Here is an 11559-nt window from a genome sequence, read left to right as displayed (position 1 = left end):
TTTGTTATCAACAATAGTTTATTTGATCCTAACAATTAAGTATTACAAACTATAGGCTCACCCCTTGCCACAGGCCCACAGCACCGTATGCATATTTGTTAGCAAAAACCATCTCAAAGTATTTATCAGTTTTGGCATTGAAACACCACATGCATCATATAATCCAAGCAAATAGGAGAAATATGTTGATGTTGACTGAATATTCTTTGGATTCTACACACATATATGGCAAAATGCTCCTTATGTTCTTCTAAAGCTTTCTTCCTGTTCTCAATTGCAAACCATGTGAATGAAACAACCGGCATCGGCAGAGATCGCCAAAACGGGATTTGATAGAAGCTAAACTCTGTATTAGCCGGAGCACAATCTGGGTATTGGTTACCCGGGGCTCGACGAAAAAAGTGTTCCTTCTAGTCCAGACTCCAGAGCCTTGTCATTGCACTTCCCTTAGTAATGACAGAAAAATTATTAAGTTTAAATAAGGAATTTGATTTGATTTGATGTAGATATTCCAGAGGTATACATACATTGGCTTCTTGAATTCCTCAGTCACTTTCTTCTCAGAACTTTCACCACTTACTTCTTCAAAGCTTTCAACACTTCCTTCACAATTTTCTTCAACACTTGGGGTATGCTTATCAACTTCATCGCCATTAGCCGGTGCATGAACTCATGAAAAGCAACAAAGAACTGATTCAGCAATGATGATCTTATTAACCTCAGCCAGGAACCTAAAAGCTGAAAGATAAACGTACTGAAGTTCAAATTCAATTGCAACACATCGGAAAACCTCCTTAATTCTCTTTGGACAAAATTACAATAAATGATGCATATATCAACTATTGGATTCCGGGTTTAGTCCCTCAACAAGACGTCTATTGGATTTTCCACTTTTGTGGTTATCACTTATCAACCTCAAAAATTGATTACAATTAATACCTAACGACTTTGAAAACTTGCCACTTTTAGCCCAACAAGAACAAAATTTAGTGCCAGACTATAGGACTAAAGTGGCAAGCTGTAAAAACTCAGGTACCAAATTTTGATTGATTTTGAAGTGGATGATTGGAAGTACAAATAAGATAGTTGATGAGTTAAAGTTGGAATGAACTCTTTAAATAAAACTACAAAGTAATATGGAGTTTAACCACAAGTTTCATACCTTGGCTTTATAAGTTTATAATAAGCCCACAATTTAAAAATCCCTCAAGTCGCTTTCTTCTTAGAACTTACAACACTTTCCTCTTCAATTCTTTGAATGCATTCAGAGATTTCGACACCTTCTTCTTCAGATATTTCCTCACACACTTCCGAGCTTTCAACCATACTTGATGAGAGCTTCCAACACTTAATTCTTTAGAGCTTCCAACACTTAATTCTTTAGAGCTTCCCACACTTTCTTCTTTGGAGCTTTTCACACTTTCCTCTTCAAAACTTTCCACACTTTCTTATTTCAAAAGAGAGAATTGCGCATGTAAAAATGGGAACATGTGCAGTACATGGGTGATGGATGGTGCGGCATGCCGCATGCAGATGCTACGTGATTGATGTTGCATGGCGAATGGAAGACTAATTCTTCAAGGATTTCAGGCACCAAAATTATTATTTTCCAACAATCTCCACCTTGGATCAAATTCACTGTGAGAATGAAACAGCCGTATCATACAAAAGTAATTTTATGACATGTGTGTACATGGGAGCGTACATATATGACCTAATATTTTAGCTCTTTTGTAAAACAATTATTTGTGTGGAGGATGAGAAATAATATGCTTACAAAATGGTATGGAGGAATGAATTAACTCACTAGTTACTACACACGGATTGTGTGAATATATCTATATTTTTTGAGTCAAAATTTCAAAATAAATTTTTAAATGATTGTTTTAAAAATGATTTCTTCATTTCACCATTCTAAAACCTTCCAAGCTTCCTTTCTTAACATATTTTTATGAAGAATTTGAGGTAATTAAGAAAATCATGTTCTTTCACCTTTACCCATTCCAGTATTCCACAAAGATTTTCTTCATTCATACTAGAAGATATATATGATCTTATAACCTTTTACTTTCTATCTTTCCAAAGCTTCTAGTATGTATACATAGAATTGAAAGATGTTCATTCTCCTTTTACATCCATAAACCTTTCTAAGTTCAAGATTGATGAGTCTTAATATATTGAACTCCAAAATGAGGCTTAATTTAGTCTATTATAAAGACATGCATGTACAAAGTGTATCTAATTAAGTCATATTTCAAATGGTGTAAATACTTGGGTTTAATTTGTAAGAGGCGGGTTATACATCAAGTGTGGTTACAGTGACATAGTAACAACCTTGGTAACAAAATGGTGAATTTGTTGTACCCTAACTACAAAGGGGTGACGATCGTAAAAGTGCATGTCATTAGATATGTGCAAGGGACTCATGAGACAAGGGTTAAGGTTGGTGTTTTGTTTCACCTGGTGCTATGAAGGATTGAGATTCATGAAAGTGTCATCACCACTGTGAGAAGTGTGAACCAATCGATGAGGGGTGTTCATCGAGGATTGTAGTAATGCCCACAATCGAATAGGTGACTTGGAGAGTAGAGTTAACAATCTTAACGGAAGTGCCCTTAAGTAGTGGAGTAGGTGTTGCCGAACCACTACAAATTAGATCAGTGTTGCTCTTTCCCTTTTTCCTTTACATTTATGCATAGTTGTCATATATTTACAATCACTGCATAAAATGGAGCTAAAGGATTTAATCACAAATTTTTATAGCCTAATTTACAAACCCCCCCCCCCCCCCCCCCCCAAAAAAAAAAAATATTAAATTTTAAAAAGGAAAAATGACACTTTTTCTCCATGAATTGTATGTTTATAGTGTTTTTTCTCTTAAATTATTCATGTATCCACATTAGCCACCCAATTATTTTGAAAGTGATGATGTTTCCCCAACAGTTAAAATAGGGCAAAATAGGTATTTCAAGTCATTTTAATTCTCCAACAAATTATTACTTGTATGTGCAAACCACAATCAATGGCGAAAAAGAATAGACATTATTTGTAAGTATTATAATTATAATTTCAAATTAATTCTAGTAACAAAATTAAGACTTCAACAAAAATTAGCAATAATGAATTATTTGTGTTTAAGTTTCAATTATGTTACTAGCATTAGCTTAAAATTATAAATATAATTATAATATTTACAAATGGTATCGGTTTTTTTTTTTTTTTCACATTTATTCTTATTTTTACATATAAGCAATAATTTTTTAGAAATGAAACAATAAATGAAATACATATTTTGCTCATATTTTTAATAGTCTTAACGCCCATTTAACATAGAAGGGGAAAATCTCTACTTTTAAAATAATTAATTGGACTAATATCAATACATGAATAATTTAAGAAAGAAAATCGCTATAAGCATATAATTCATGGAGAAAAGTGCCATTTTTTCTTTTAAAAATTTATAGTCAAAATCTAACAAATAAAAAATGCAACGACATGTACCAACATTTGAAGTTGGGCAAAATACTTCTTCCTTGTGTTGCCAAAGTGCAATTAGCCACATAAATAAACAAAAGCTTCAATTAGGTCATTCATTTATTTACTTGTATGCAATTAAGGCTCCGTTTGGAAGGTAGGAAAATGACTTCTGGAAAATGTTTTTCGGAAAATGAGTCCTTTTCCAGAAAATATTTTAATTTTCGATGTTTGGCTACACAACGGAAAACTGTCTTTGAGTGTTTGGTTCATTTTTTTCAGAAAATGAATAGAAAAACGGTAACAATTGTATACTTCACCATTTTAATCATTTGATATTTTTGATAAAATATTTTTGTAAATAGCACTCGTTAAATACATACCGTGTGTGTGTGTGTGTATATATATATATATATATATATATATATATATATATATATATATAGTATATCTACATCACACACACAAAAACTATATGATATACATACCAAGCATGAGAATTGGAAAATGACTTCCCCCAAAAGAAAGGGAAAGTCATTTTCTCCCAAAACATGCTTATTTTTCATTGATTACAACATCATTTTCCATTGACCTCATTTTTCTCCCTCTTGCCAAACACTAGAAACCCGGAAAACATTTTCCAGAAGTCATTTTACAGGTTTTCAAACGCATCCTAAGTCCATAACTTCTTAAATTTGTACAATCATCTCAATTTGCAGGTAAAAACAAAGTAATAATCAATTTAATGGTTTAATTGAAGCATTTTTTTAGTTCGAGAGTCTAATTGCATTTTGACATATTGTTGAGGGCTTATTTGACCCTTATCCCTATAGAATTCTAATTTTTTATGATAAGAAATATTATTATCTAGCATAAATTAAAAAAAAAATGCATTGGACATAATTGGTATTGTGTTTCAAAAAAAAAAAAAAAAAAAAAAAAAAAAAAGATTTAGCTTTCAGCTATTGTAATTAGTTTTTCTTACAATTTCTTTACCATCAATACCATAATAAATGAAACATAAATATTTTGTTGACAATGAGTTTTTCGAATTTTTGGTTTCACGATTATAATAACACTATCAGGATTGATCCACGACTTTCAAACCTTGCAATATCAGTCAACGACTATTATTTTTTGCAAAAATGGTCCTTCCGATTCATTCTCCGTCAATTTCTCATTGGAGAAAAAATTGACCCTTTCAAGCAAGGATAAAATGAACATTTATATTACGCTTTTGACCTGTTATTATGCTGACCAAATTGCCTGGGTGAAGCTACTGAAACATCTCTTCATAATTAATTATTGGTTTTTGAACTATATCCTCTTTCTCAATATATAGTTTGGAATTATTTTATTTTGGGTTTATGAATTAATTATTACTCTGTATGTTTAATGTTACATATGAATAATGAAGTAATAATGGGAGCTGATTTTTATTTTTATTTTTTTATCTCAAAAATAGGAAAATTAAACCATGAACTCCTAAACCACGTACATGCCCTTTCCTATTTGGCTCTCCCGGCCCTCTCTAATACTTACATAAAATTTTGATTAATCTAGAATTGAACTGCTATTAGGTTACAAACAAGAAGAATTGTGCATGTTATTTCATTCATGAGACTTAAGCTTGAAATTTTACCTAGAAATAAATTTAATTATCTTTAATTCCATTCAATTCATTATTATTGGATTTTAGAGTAGAGGGTGTTATAGTTTTTTTTTTTTGAATACTACTGACCCTGTTACATGTAGTATTTCTTCAACTTTCTAAAACTCAACAAGTCAATACCGCTTCCTGAAGTTCAAACCCATGACCAAAGCCGACCTCTAATCAAGTTCATTTATTACTCCATACATATCAAAGGATGGAAAATCCAAACTTTTACAAGTATAGCAAGGCTAAATGGATAGAATAAGTTGTATTTTGTAAGATCTTAATGATTATGTATTGTGCCCCCATGCAGGATTGAACTACAGACCTTCAGTTTACAAGACTGACGCTCTACCACTGAGCTATAAGGGCTGGGTATGCATGAGAATTGGATACAAATATGAAAACGGAACAGAACAGGTTAGTTGTTATAGCTTCGATTGGATACAAATACGAAAACTGAAACTACTGAAATAAGAGAAAACCATATGCAAAAGCAAAGACGATTGAGACTAACATAAACTGATGAAAGCAGTTCCTGTCAAAATTGGGACCTCCAGAAATGGCTGGGGATCGGAACTAGGAGTGATATTTAAACTAGTCTATGTTACTCATACTTGATCGATTTAAATTAAGAAGACCAATAAACAACTCCTATGAAGAGTTAAATTTGAAATCTTGTAATTACCAAATAAATTGTCTGACCAACTTGACATATTTACCCACTAGCTTAGAGGGTGTATAGGGAAATTCCCAAAGATGGGAACAAAGTGAATCTTGCGTTGGTTTTAACTTTTAACTAATTTTATAGTTTTATTGCTATGAACGACCAGACATGAAGGGCCAAAACAACGACATAATTGTATATTTGTAGTACGCAGTATTTTGGGACGATCGATAATACCAATGGTTATCAAAATAATAATAATAATAATAATAATAATAATAATAATAATAATAATAATAATAATAATATTATTATTATTATTATTATTATTATTATTATTATTATTTAACAATAATACACCACAATATCATATGCACCATTATATATATACTAGTTTTTTACGCGCATTGCGCGATTGGGATAATGCCTAATTTTTTTTTTTTTAAATAAGTACTTTAAAGTATATTAAGGCAGGATTATATTGAAATTGTTCATGCATAGATAGGTAATTCTTCTCCCAAAAGTTGAGTCTCCAACCCCAAGGGCCCCCCACACTCCGACCCGACAGAGCATTGTGGGAGGTTGTAAATGCTGATACGCACAAGGAATCTGCCCACTTTGGACATAATTCCCGCACTGCTGCCGCCGAGGTTCAAACCTTGGTCTCTTCTCCCAAATACTATCCACTAAACCATTGAGCTAAGCCGGTGCGAGTTAAATAGGTAATTCTAAGTTTACAAATGCAAGATAATATAGTCAAGATTGATTATAATTGTCAATAAAATAATTGTATAGGTATGGTTGAAACCAAATACGGAACATAAGGGAGAACAAATAAAAATTAGGGCATAAAATATTAAATATATACTAATATTGTTTGAGGAGATTCCGACTTTAGGATTTGTAGTTAACTTCTATTAAGACTTTAATATTAGAATTAGATTAATGGTATAGTTATAATTCTATATTAGACTTTAATATTAGAATTAGACTAACGGTGAATTAACGGAAAAATTAAATGGATAATCATATAATTAAGGATAAATTAGAAAATCTTAAAAGAAAAAAGTTAAAACCTGAACAATATGAACCATTCATTTGATTTAATAATTTGGCGGTCATTTTTTCTACCCAATGTTAATAATTAAATAAATTCGCTGGTCAAATCCGCTAACGCTAACCCCTAACTGCTGATTGTCAAACAAGGACATTGCGAAGTAGTTCTCACTTCAATTTGTTGTGTGATTTGAATACTCTCTTTGTCACAAAATCTCTCAAGTAGTTAATATGGTTGACTTTATTAATTATATTTTTTTAATTTTTTCATGGTATTAATAAAATACTTGGTAAATAAATATATAGCATTATTTTGTATTATAACTTTGATATTTAATTAGAAAAATGGTGCACAAAAAAAGATAATAGATAATGTAGTGAATATAATCAATTGATGAATTTGAATGTAAAAATTTTTACATTTGAGAAAAATAAAGACAATATAACTAATGAAAATATTTCTTTTAATTAATTTATTGATAATTAATAATTTTTTTTTACTGAATAAAGACATTGTAAGGATAATGTAGCGAATATAATCAATTAATAAATTTGAATATAAAAAATTTTTATATTGAAGAAAAATAAAGACAATATAACTAATAAAATTATTTCTCTTAGTTAATTTATTGATAATGAATAATTTTTTTTTAATAAGGGCATTGTGGACACATAATTATAAATTAAAGAAATGCATATGTATTATTTTTTGTTGTAACTACTAAATTATTATTTATATAATAATTTAATAAGAGTAAAATAGAGTACTAATTATGTCAACTTTGATTGGGATGAGATTCGAACCTAAGACCTTTTTCTATTGAAATTAATGAGTAAGTTAACGGTGAACTAACGGCAATTCTTAAAATTTTAACGGAATTAGTAACGGTGTGTGGGTATTTTAGGAAATTTTAGTGTAAAATTTAAATCTGATCAATCTTTCAATCAATCTGAGCCATTCATTTGATTAAAATCTGTGACCGCCATTTTTTCTATCCATTATAGGCCTAACTCTCTTGGGCTCTTATTAGTATAGTAGATATAGGTTTAGGATCATGTGCACATGGCACTTCCCATGCGAAAATGCGGTTATTAGTGCACTTGAAGGTTGAAAACCATGCACTTGAAGGTAAAAAAAAAATGCACTTGAAGGTAAAAAAAAAAAAAATGACATTCGAAGGTAAATAGACGTGCAATTGATGCAATTCATGGTACCAAAAAGTGAGGTTATTCAACTAAGTGTTATTAAACCAATTACCCATACAAATCGTTTATAAATCTCACAAATTTCATTGCTCTTAAAAAAAAAGGGAAGATTGTAAAAAATGCCCCTCTATAACATGCCAATTATCAATGTCACCCCTAAATTATGAGTGGTGTAAATTTAAAAAATGCCCCTCTATAACATGCCAATTATCAATGTCACCCCTAAATTATGAGTGGTGTAAATGTTGCCCATCAATTATCAAAACGGTGCACATATAGCCCCTCCCGTAACGAACATGTGGTTCCCCGTTAGTGTACGACACCATTAAGTCGGATTAAATATGTAATTTAGTTGTTTTTTCCCTCCCTCGATTCGAAGTACCAGCAATGGACAGCGGTGGCGAACCACAGGTCCGTTACAGGAGGGGCTATATGTGCACTATTTTGATAATTGAGGGGCAACATTTACACCACTCATAATTCAGGGGTGATATTGATAATTGTCATATTATAGAAGGGCAATTTTTACAATTTTCCCAAAAAAAAATCTCACAAATTTCATTAGAAATTTAGTTATATGTTATTGAAAAGAATGCACAAGATATAACAAATACTGCCTAGAAGTTGTGCACTTGAAGGCAAAAGAATATGCACTTGAAGAAAAAATAAATGAAATACATATTTTGCCCATATTTTTAAGTCTTAACGCCCATTTAACATAAAAGGGGAAAAATCTCTACTTTTAAAATAATTGATTGGACTAATATGAATACACGAATAATTTAAGGAAGAAAATCACTATAAGCATATAATTTATGGCGAAAAGTACCATTTTTTCTTTTAAAAATTTATAGAGTCAAAATCTAACAAATCAAAATTGCAACGACATGTACCAACATTTGAAGTTGGGCAAAATACTTCTTCCTCGTGTTGTCAAAAGGAATTTGAGTAGTGTCCCACACGGGCTTAGCTCAATGGTTTAGTGGGCAACATTTGGAGTAAGAGACCAAGGTTCAAACCTTGGCGACGGCAGTGTGGGAATTATGTCCAAAGTGGGCAGATTTCTTGTGCGCACCAACATTTGGCCTTGTCTACTAACCCATTTAGTCACCGTGATTTACATCCTCCCACATGCTCTGTCGAGTCGGAATGTGGGGGGCCCTTAGGGTTGGGGATTCTTCCTGGGGTAAGGAATTTGAGTAATGCTTCGTATTCTATACTTTTGATTTATTTTTTTTACAACAAATAAAAAATGTGGGATGTTGGAATAGATGTGAAATTGCACAGTGAGTCTTGAAAGCAAGATGTAACGTATTTTTACTTGTTTTGTAAGTTATGCACCAGTTACGTTTATTAATTTAATTTGTTTAAACAAATATAAATAACGAAGACAGAAAGCATAAAATAAAGTAAAAACACAAAAGAATTGTTACGCAGTTCGGAACTCCTCCTACGTCTGCGGGGCAACCCACGTCTGCCCAATCCACTATAGATGTTCACCAAAAGGAGTATTACAAGAGGTAAATATAAATGGCCTCCAGCCTTTACCACTACCACTCTTTCTAACACCTATTCAGGACTGAAACACGTATGCCAGAACAATCTTCACAAAATGCTTCAGCAGTACCACGTACAGATCAAGTATCCCAGATTAATTCTTCTTAACAATTGAATAACATATCATATTAAATTAAGAAGCTTTGTAAGAAAAGTATGTGATCAGAATTGTAGTCTCAAAGTTGACAACTTTCCTCTTTGGTGTAGCTTCCTTTTTATAGCAAATATTAAAGCCTCATTCTGATCCTTAATATTAGCTCCTTCTTTTTCAAATAAATCACAGCCACATGTTCTTTGTTTGAAAGCTTCCTTTTGTGCGATGTTGCTGAATTTCTTTTCATTTGACAATGCATATTGTCCACTCAAAAATACTTTGATAGTTATCAAGTGGTCCAAAGGAAGATTAACACTAACAACCCTTAATTAATTCTAATAACAACACTACTAAATAAAATAGCCAATAAGGTTTAACGTGTAGAATAATTTTACACTTACAATCTCTCCCTTTGACATTTTATTTGGTAAAACTCAATTATCAAAAACTTTGGGCAAAAATTTAAACATAATCAGTTTAGTTTTTATTTAGAGCCCTTAGTATAGGTACTGAACAAAGAATATGAAAAGAAAACAATAAACTTAATTCCTTTTGGACCACATGTCAACAAGATACCTGTTTAAACTTCTTCAAGTATCCAACCACAACCACGAGTAGAACATACACAGTAGGAGCGAAAGAGCAGCAGTTGATAACATAAGTAAAAGTAGAAGATTTTACCATCAATCTTGTTCATGCGAGTAGTAGCTCAAAAACATACCATACATATGTCATCATCCAAAAGTACCATAAAGACTACTACTCCCCCTAACATAATGATCCTTTTATTTCCATAAAAATTTACTAAAATTATACCTTAAAAGCTTCCAAAAACCAATACCTTCATACTCCAAGAATACTCCCCCTTACTCCAAAAACTCCCTCTTTTTACCAAATAAATGACAAAGTAAGGAAGGTGAACATCATAATAGTGGATTATTTTTAACATGCAGACGGGGTGCCCGATACCGAATCATCATCATCGTCGTCAGAACCTGAACCAGAAGAACCAACGCCAGTGTCGGCCAGAATCCGAGCATGTATTTCCTCCATGCGAGAAATTTCCTTAAGCTGAGCATCACGTAAGTTTTCTAGGCCAGAAATAGTGGCTTGTTGAGAAGCCACGGAGTGTTGAATCTGAGCAATTGAGGCCTCAAGTGTAACCACAATCTGCCTACGATCAACTAACGTCTAAGGCTCTTTGGGAACCAGTCTGGAACCCGGTTGAGAGGCAGAACAGGGTCAGCAGATGAAGATGGAGCAGAAACTAGTGGAGCACGTGGAGGAATGTCAGGAAGCTCGATCATCATAGTGGCCCTTTTGAGTTAGACGATCATCATATTGATAAACATTATCATGAGAGGTAATAATTTCTTCCTTATACGGCTTAAATCCATGCTCTTGATGGTGGCAAGAACTCGATCCGTAGCCTCAGGAGAGAGTGGAGAATTGGCATCAATGATTTGGCGAAAGAGATGAGCCCGTGCATATGAAGAGACGAATGTGATGAACGGGTTCTCCATGAATGAAGCTTTTGTGAGTAACAATGGTGAGAAGATGAGAGGTTGAAGATGATGATGGAGTGTGGTCTCGGCTTAGTGGAGGCAAGAGAGGAGACAAAAAATTAATGTTGAGGTGATGGCCTTCTTAAAAGTCGTGTAGTGATAGGATGGCTAGAAGACTTAGATGTAGGTGATTATGTTTAGGCTATTGAGTGTGAGTAGGAGAAAAAGTAGGTGTTTGTTTTGAATTGAATCTTTAGGAGATTGACTAATATAAGGTAAGATGGTCCATAAATAACGTTGGACAATAAAAATTTCGGCCAGCCAAAAGAAATCTGATTGGCACACA

At 32.5% G+C, this 11559-nt stretch overlaps 1 long non-coding RNA gene and 1 other non-coding gene across 2 annotated transcripts; both read right to left on the bottom strand.

Moving 5' to 3' along the window:
- Nucleotides 1–336: 336 nt before the first annotated feature.
- On the bottom strand, nt 337–629 carry LOC109154315. Its single transcript, XR_002049679.1, has 2 exons — nt 528–629; nt 337–446 (listed from the first exon to the last, which is right to left on the bottom strand). It is a non-coding gene; the product is annotated as an uncharacterized LOC109154315 (long non-coding RNA).
- Nucleotides 630–5428: 4799 nt separating this feature from the next.
- TRNAT-UGU lies at nt 5429–5500 on the bottom strand. Its single transcript has one exon. It is a non-coding gene; the product is annotated as a tRNA-Thr (tRNA).
- Nucleotides 5501–11559: the final 6059 nt, after the last annotated feature.

The sequence above is a fragment of the Ipomoea nil genome, unplaced genomic scaffold, assembly GCF_001879475.1.
Source record: "Ipomoea nil cultivar Tokyo-kokei standard unplaced genomic scaffold, Asagao_1.1 scaffold2616, whole genome shotgun sequence".
In the NCBI taxonomy this organism is placed as follows: Eukaryota; Viridiplantae; Streptophyta; class Magnoliopsida; order Solanales; family Convolvulaceae; genus Ipomoea; species Ipomoea nil.
The sequence above is the reverse complement of the archived record's forward strand: the minus strand, read 5'-3'. Positions and strand labels throughout refer to the sequence as shown.